Below are 7973 nucleotides of genomic sequence, written 5' to 3'. Positions count from 1 at the left end.
AGGACATGATTGGCTGGGGCTCCTCATCATTTGCTTGCTCGTGTGATAAGTTCCCACAGGGCTCTCTCAAGTGTTTACTCCTCCTAATATATACACTATTCCTAATTGACCTCATCCAAACCCATAGCTTCAACTGCCACTTACACCAGGATCAGCAAATACTCAGTACACGTGCTACAAATTCCCCCTTCAACCAATTCCAGGGTTTGGCACTCTAGGCTGCCACTTTTAACTGATCAGTTAGAATTTGAAATTAAATTTGTTTCCATTCTGGATAGATACTAATCAGTGCCTATTTTAAGTCCACCAACACTTTCCCCTGGCTAAATTTCACAAGTCATTCTAATGGTCTATCATAAAATTCCATGCTGAAATCTGCTTACAATTAAAAAGAAAATGGAAAGAGAAATTGGAAAAATAGTGACTGGAAGAACAGAAATAGTTTTACAGTCTTAAAAGAGATCAGTGGAGGCCTTGGAACTACTTTCCTAGTTAGAGGAAAAGCCCTGAGACAAGGGGCTTGATGGAGTCAGGATAAGGCATCCAAAAATCTGATGTATTCTGGTACAAACCCATCATAGGAGTAAGGGATTTATTGCATGTTGTATAAAAACCACTAGTGAACATGGAATATTTCTCCCTGAGACAAGCTAATAAGTTAATAATTCTTTAAGTTAATGATTCCAAACATTGGTATATCATATATTGAAATATATTAAGGAGCACAAAGAAACTTTCAACTGATTTAGTATAACTGACTCATTTTACAGGAGGCAGCTAGGGTTCATAAGTGGCAGAAATACGACTAGAATCTATATCTCCCCATTCCCAAGTCTGCACACCACTCTAAATTTCTACCATTTTTGTTTGTCATTTACACTATTGCATACACCTACTGCAAAGTACAAATATGTGCAATATCAACTAATTTAACATAAACTCATATATACCCTTTTGCAAAAATCTAGTGTAAACGTTAAAAAAGCAAGGGTAATTGTATCCACCCCTCACTGAACCAAACCAGTTCTAGAATAAGATGTCCTATCCTGTCTGTGGTATGAAGAATAATGGCCTGCCAAAGATGCTCACTCACTAATTCCTGGAACCAGTGAATCCGTTAAATTATGTGGTACAGGGGAATTAAGGTGGCTAATCAATTGACCTCGAAATAGACAGTATCTTGGATTACCCAGGTGGGGCCCAATGTGTTCTTAGGTTCCTTAAAATTAGAAGAGGGAGGCAGTAGAGTCAGTGTCAGTGACTCTGTGATGTGTGAGAATCAACCAGCCATTGCTGGCTTTGAAGACACAAGAGGGCCAAGGAAAGTAGACTTGAAAATGGATTCTTCCATAAAGCCTCCAGAAAGGAACTCAGTCATGCTGACACATGGTTTTTAACCCAGTGAGATGCCTTTCAGATTTCTGAGCTACAAAACTGTAAAATAATAGGTTTGTGTTGTCTTTTTTTTTTTTCTGGTGAAAAAAAAATCTGTTAGCCCTGAGCTAACATCGGTTGCCAATCTTCCTCTTTTTGCTGAGGAAGATTAGCCCTGAGCTAACATCTGTGCCCACCTTCCTCTATTTGGTATATGAGATGCCACCGCAGCACGGCTTGATAAGCCGCGCGTAAGTCTACACCAGGCCACTGAAGCGGAGCACGCAAACTTAACCACTACACCACCAGGCTGGCCCCTGCGTTGTCTTAAGCAACTAAGTTTGTGGTAATTTGTTATAGCAGGAATAAGAAAACTAAAGATACTTTCCATAGATTCACTTCATGCTTTCCTGTGGCCATCAGGAGTGGGAGCCTGGGGCAGGCCCCGCGGCTTAGCGGTTAAGTGCACGTGCTCCGCTGCTGGCGGCCCGGGGTTCGGATCCGGGGCACGCACCTACGTACAGCTGCACCGACGTACCGCTTCTCCGGCCATGCTGAGGCCGCGTCCCACATACAGCAACTAGAAGGATGTGCAGCTATGACATACAACTATCTACTGGGGCTTTGGGGAAAATAAATAAATAATTAATTAATTAATTTAAAAAAAAGAGTGGGAGCCTGGTTATAAAGAATCTATCAAAGAGGAATAAACGATTATTGGTACTAACACAAGGCAACTAAGTAATCTGTTCCCTCATAAAACAAAAACCCCTCTCAGAATTCATTTCAAAGGAACGTTTATTGACCCCATGTTAAATGCGACATGGTTAAGAGATGCCTCTTCTCTGTCTGTACACAATTCCCTCTGCTCTTTATCCTCAGCTGGGTACATCCTATGTCTCAGAGTCTTTTACAATTATGCATTTTCCTATAATGGAATGGTAGGTTTGTTCAGAAACTCACAATCTTCTTAGAAAGTTGTTAGCAGAGTGTTGGTTATAGGTAATGGAAAATCTGCTCCATTTTCTAAATTTAAAACAAAAAAAACAGGCGTTACCAAGAGAAACGAGAACCTAGTGCTCAAAAGATCAGGTCCATCTTTCCCACTTCCCACTGTGACCTTCAGCATGTGACTTAATCTCTTTAAGGTCTAATTTCTTATTCTCCCTTCCTCTCTTTGTGTCTTAAGTGAGATATTTACACACTGTCTGGGTATCCATTTTACTTCATGAAGAAATCATTTTAGTGGCTTCCAAAAAAGCCAAGAGTGAGGCCAAGTATTAAAACTGGCACCTCCTGATTCAGAGCCCCAAGGCTTTACAGTTTTTAACTGAATTATATGCTCTATGCATCAGAATATCTGATGCCTTTTCTTCAGGCTCTCCCTTAAAAAAATTTCATGGACTGGACTGGAATCCATATCCTAGAGAGACAAGAAGAAAAGGAATCTTAGAAAACTCAAGGGAGAGGACTTATTTATGCTATGCCTATCTGGTTACTGAAAATCCAGACAATTAGACTTGGAAGATAAACCTCAGAAAGAAAAGAAGTTGTCTTTAACCTCCACCTTAGAGTTTATAGCTGATCTCACTTAGATTTTATAGCTGATCTCAACATCTGGGAAAGCTGTTTAGAATCCTTTCCCAGTGGATTAAAACCAGCACGGAAAATGGTATCGAATCTCTAATTAAAGATATCAGGGGCAAGAGAGAAGAAACTTACAAAAAAGCACTGAGACAGACTCATCACTTCCAAATGAGGTGCTGGGCTCATCTGCAATTAAGTAAAGAAATGGTTTTTATTCATTTCCAGTAATGTGTGTCTGGTGTTCAGTATGTCCAGTATTCAGCCAATAGCCCCAAGAAGCCCTAGTTAACGTAGGACTCCACTGTGTCTGTGACACTGCAACTTTCCTTCTCCTAACCGCCAAGGCACTCTGCCAGGCCTGAAATCTTACCAGTGGAAACGGAACGCAAATGCTCTCCATGAGAAGGATTTGGGTAAAGGGTTGGTCTCCACTCACACTTGGAAGCCTTGAGAGTAGCACATGAACCAGTCACATCCCCATGTGCAAGAGCCATATTCTCTCTTCTCCCCCAAAAGTGGATTCAGCTAAGTGAATGTGGCACCTGGCCGAGAAGGGTGTAAACACAGGCAGAGTACCTACCAGAGACCCACTTCTTAAGTCAGTCCTGGAAAGCCTCCCAAGAAAAAATTCCTCAAAGACCAAGAATAGGCAAAAAAGTCAAAGATCTTTGGACTTACCTGATGCTCCAGGGACGAGCTCATCGAAATAAGCAGCAGTGACACCTTCTAGAAATAAAGGAGTAAGTTTCTTAATTTAAAAGGTTAAAACCTCCATGGATTTTCTCTTATTAAAAACCAAAATTTCTCAATATATACATATATCAAATCTTTATGTTATACACCTTAAACTTATATAATGTTATATGTCAGTTATATCTCAGTAAAACTGAAAAACAAAAAATAAATGCATTACAGAAGAAAAAAAAAAACAATAACAAAGCTTCTTGGTTTATTGGTAATTGCCACAGTCAGAAAGCATCTCTTGATAAGCAGGCTATGGAGTCTGGTATATTAGGAGAAATGATCAGATGGATCTGGGCCATGAGGCTGCTTCTTGCTCTTGTAGTCAAACATGAGAATTTACCTAATGCCCCATAGGATGGGAGTGGGGGTGGGAAGGCAGGAGAAAACATTAACTTACGTTAATTTATTAATCAACCACTATAGGTTGGGTAGTTAGAAGGCAATACTGAGGTACAGCTTCACTTTGCAAATGAGGTATATTCTTCGAGGAAGACAATTAGTGTAAGGGCAAGAATGTAAAACCAGAGAAACAACCCTTTTTAACAGGCTCTTCAGCCTCACTAAAATACAATTTCTAGATTCCTCCACTACTACCTGCAATCCCGCAATACACTTAGAGCAGTGCTGGAATATAGATCTCAATACATATTAGCTATTATTTGCACACATAAGAATCAGATTGTTTAGAAATTTGCTTTTGTAGGCAAGGTCCAAGGCTCTTTCACAGCAAAAGTCCCAGCCATTCCTCAAACTATTGGGGTTTGTTTGTAGGGGCAGAAGACACTGAAATCTTATGACCCCTTGGCTAAGCGGCAGATAGAAAAATGAAAACCGATGGAGGCTTGAGAAAGAGATGGGCAGGGACTTCATGTTTAATTCACGAAGCTTTTAAATCTTTTTCTTCTATTCAGTCTAAATACAAATAAGATTTACACTTACCATAATCTTCACCGGAAAAGTTCTCTGTGTGAATTGTATCGTAGTCAAGCAGAAAAGAAAAGGGAATTATTAACCTTGTTCTTGCCACCACATCCATCAACCCCTTGGAGATACCAAGGAGCTCGTCCTCTCTAGAGAAGCCCAGACGGCTGGTCCTGGAGATCAGGTGGGGCAGAGCTCTGGGCTGGAGCTATGCTGGTGTTCAACTGGTTTCATCTCCTGACACTCTAGCAAAATGCTCCAGTTTTCCTCAACTTTCAAAGATCTTTTGGCAAGGTTTACTCCACCTCAGAGAACAAAGCAGCAAAAGTATCCCCAAATGTATAAGTGACCATAGGACATTCGTGTGCAATGAGCTATAAACAAAGAAAGGGAGGCAGGGATAAATCTGCATTTTTGAAGACAGGAATCCTTACCTGTGGCCTCACTGGCTTCTTTCACAAAGCTGAGGATGTCTGATTCCACAGCAGTAGACATTTCTAGGAAAACAAAATGGAAGATGGGTGTGGTCACAAGCTTACGTTGGGAACCAAGTTCACTGGAGGACAGCAGGGAAAGCAGGCTTTCCCTCAGAAATGCAAAGTGGGAGCCCACCAACTCCTGCCCAGGCCTCCTCTGAAGCCAGAACCCTTGCTTACCAGAAGCCTGTGTGTTCTGCAAGTACGCTTCTGTGGTCAATCCTGCATCACGAATGAAATCTAGGTCAGTGGCCGACTCCAGGTCTGTGGTCGACTCCAGGTCTGTGGCCGACTCCAGGTCTGTGGTCGACTCCAGGTCACTGGTTAACTCTAGTTCAGTGCTCGGCTTTAGGTTAATGATCATGTCTCCATCAATGACGGGCTTTCCATTAAAGGGCCCTATGATCACAGATGGCTCTTCAGACGGCGCTACGACAATGACCGGCGTGCCCTCAGCAGATAGCGCTGGGTCAGCAATAATCTCTAGGAATTCTAGAGGAGACAAAAAAGAAAAGAACAGCTCAAGCACTTTCTAGCAACAATATTTCCACAATCTCCACACACTTCCCATTCCAGCTAAATCTTTTTCTGGGGAAAACACGGAACATAAAAGGGTATATTGAATCAAATGTGGTCTCACCACAAGTCTCTCTTCTGCCAACTGCTAGAAAGTCCAGAAGACTAACTGCCACCCAGGAGTATGCTCAGTGTCCCTACACCACCCTCTTTTGAGGGGGTCAGGTTAGGAAGGAGCATTTGATATTGTGTCTCCAAATGTGAATTGGTCAGACTGGAACAAAAAAAAATTTCAGAGAGTCCCCCTCTATAATCTTTCCAGGCTCCTGAAAACTAAACAAAAACAAAAGGGGGTTCAGAGCAAGGAAAACAGCTGTTTCCAAAGTGCATGAACAAGAATGGCATCGACTCTAAAATGGGCTGCTCCTGCTATTTTGTCATTTAATGGGCTATGTCTAGGACTTCATTTTCCAGTCTGTCCCATAGAATGCACAGTCTAGATGTTTTGGGGCTTGCTAACCATAAAAGCATCATAACCATGTAAGCCTAATGGGCATTCAACCAGGGTCTTCTTGGACTATAGTCAAAGATGCGTAGTCACTGTGGCTGCCTGGTTCAGCAGGTTATGGGCATCCTGCCAATAAGGCCAAAATCATTAGCTCTCTGATTCAGTCACTTTGCTTTATCATTCATTTATATGCAGTAAAGAACCCCAAACCCCGCATCTGATAAACTGAGAGCTACCAGAAGGAAAACTGGGAGGAACGGGATGGGGGAAAGTAACAATTTTAATGCAAATGAATGAACAAGAAATAATAGCTGAGAAATAAATTGACTTCTGAGAAATAAATTGACTTCAGGAAGGACTAGAAAAAGAAAGCCTTTGGGGGAAAGCTTCCTTTCTCTGGTTCATGAAGACACCTATTTCTCTCCTTTCTCAATGTGACTCACAAGTTTCCATTCCAGACCCGCTGATCTGCATGTGACTGACTTAGCCGCTGAAGCACTTGGAATCTTACTCTACTATCACATGAGGGTACCCCTAGGACTCTTTACCTGAATTAAATAGGATAAAGCCTTGTTAGCACTCAGCAGTAAACAAGACCACAGAAAACTCTAATCACCCACCTTAAGCCCATCTGGTCCAGTCTTATTACCTTTATAAGGTCAATTCAAACACATAACCCACATTTTAGCTTAGCCACTCAACCACACAAGGTCTCAGAGCTCAGCCACCCATCCCCACCTTGAGACCAACTTGACATAAATTTTACCCATTTCATTTTACGATGTTCACCGCAGGTCTCTGTTTCTTTCGGCGTGCACGGAAAGACACGCACACACACCCCATGAAAGGATTTTAGTCCCATTCTCCAAAAGACTTGCCAATGGTCTACCTACCGTAAACTGGTGCAGGATATGCCACAGCCAGGGCGAACCAGGCAGAGAGGACCAGGGCAGTCCTGAGCATGGTGGCGGAGAGGAGTGCAGGAGGCTCTCGAAGACGTGGAGGCAGGCGGCAGGCTCTGGATGTGCTGCACCCGGAGCTCCAACTGGGCTTTTTATAACCCTCAGCCCCAGGTCCCTGAAGGACCCATCCCCAGGTGGTTATGCAAGCCTCGCCCAAACACAGTAAGAATGCCCCTGGAGGGAAGAAAAGGAAACTGTGGGGGAGGGAGAAGCAAGGAGGGGTTTGGAGGAAAACTCCACGAGGTCCTTGGCAGCGAAATTAGGTCGCATTGCCCCATTACCATTAGCACCAATTATCTGCTTCTCAGAGGGGCAGGGAGAAATTCTAGTTCCACTAGGTCGCAGACGACTCCCCTCCCGGCCCAAGGTTGCAACTTTGTCATCCAGGCTGGAGCCAAATAGTGCTTTACTGAGCTCGGGAAATGCTGCTTTATATCAGAGTGCGGGACTAAAAGAATGGTGGTGGGAGCCTGCTGACTGTTCTGACTATAAGGAAGAGTCCTATTGTATACAGTCTTCTAACCCCAGCGGGTCTCTCAAAGAGGATAACAATTACTACTACAATAATAATAACAAATATCTAAAATTATAAGATTTCACGTGTGCTGCTACTTTATTTGATTCTCACCAGGGTCCTATGTGGGGGGCATCATTATCCCTATTTTTCTGGTGAGGAACCTAGAAGCGGAGAGATTAAATGACTCCCGATTCAGCCGAAGGTCTTCAGCTACATGGATGTCATTAACAGCCTGTACTTCTTGGCTGTGTGGACCTGGCTCCTGCTAGTGACCTTCCCAGTCCTCTAGGGGGCAGTATTAAGCTGCGATGCATCCTTGGCTGAAGCATCTAGCTCGCACAGCAGATGCAAAATAAGCTGAGAATGTG

General features: G+C 42.9%; 1 long non-coding RNA gene across 1 annotated transcript; it reads right to left on the bottom strand.

Moving 5' to 3' along the window:
• Positions 1-2154: 2154 nt before the first annotated feature.
• On the bottom strand, positions 2155-5300 carry LOC131416313 (uncharacterized). Its single transcript, XR_009222577.1, has 5 exons — positions 5283-5300; positions 5061-5123; positions 3640-3687; positions 3097-3147; positions 2155-2400 (listed from the first exon to the last, which is right to left on the bottom strand). It is a non-coding gene; the product is annotated as an uncharacterized LOC131416313 (long non-coding RNA).
• Positions 5301-7973: the final 2673 nt, after the last annotated feature.

The sequence above is a fragment of the Diceros bicornis genome, chromosome 17, assembly GCF_020826845.1.
Source record: "Diceros bicornis minor isolate mBicDic1 chromosome 17, mDicBic1.mat.cur, whole genome shotgun sequence".
NCBI lineage: Eukaryota > Metazoa > Chordata > Mammalia > Perissodactyla > Rhinocerotidae > Diceros > Diceros bicornis.
Note: the sequence above shows the minus strand (reverse complement) of the source record. Positions and strands in the feature narration are given on the sequence as shown.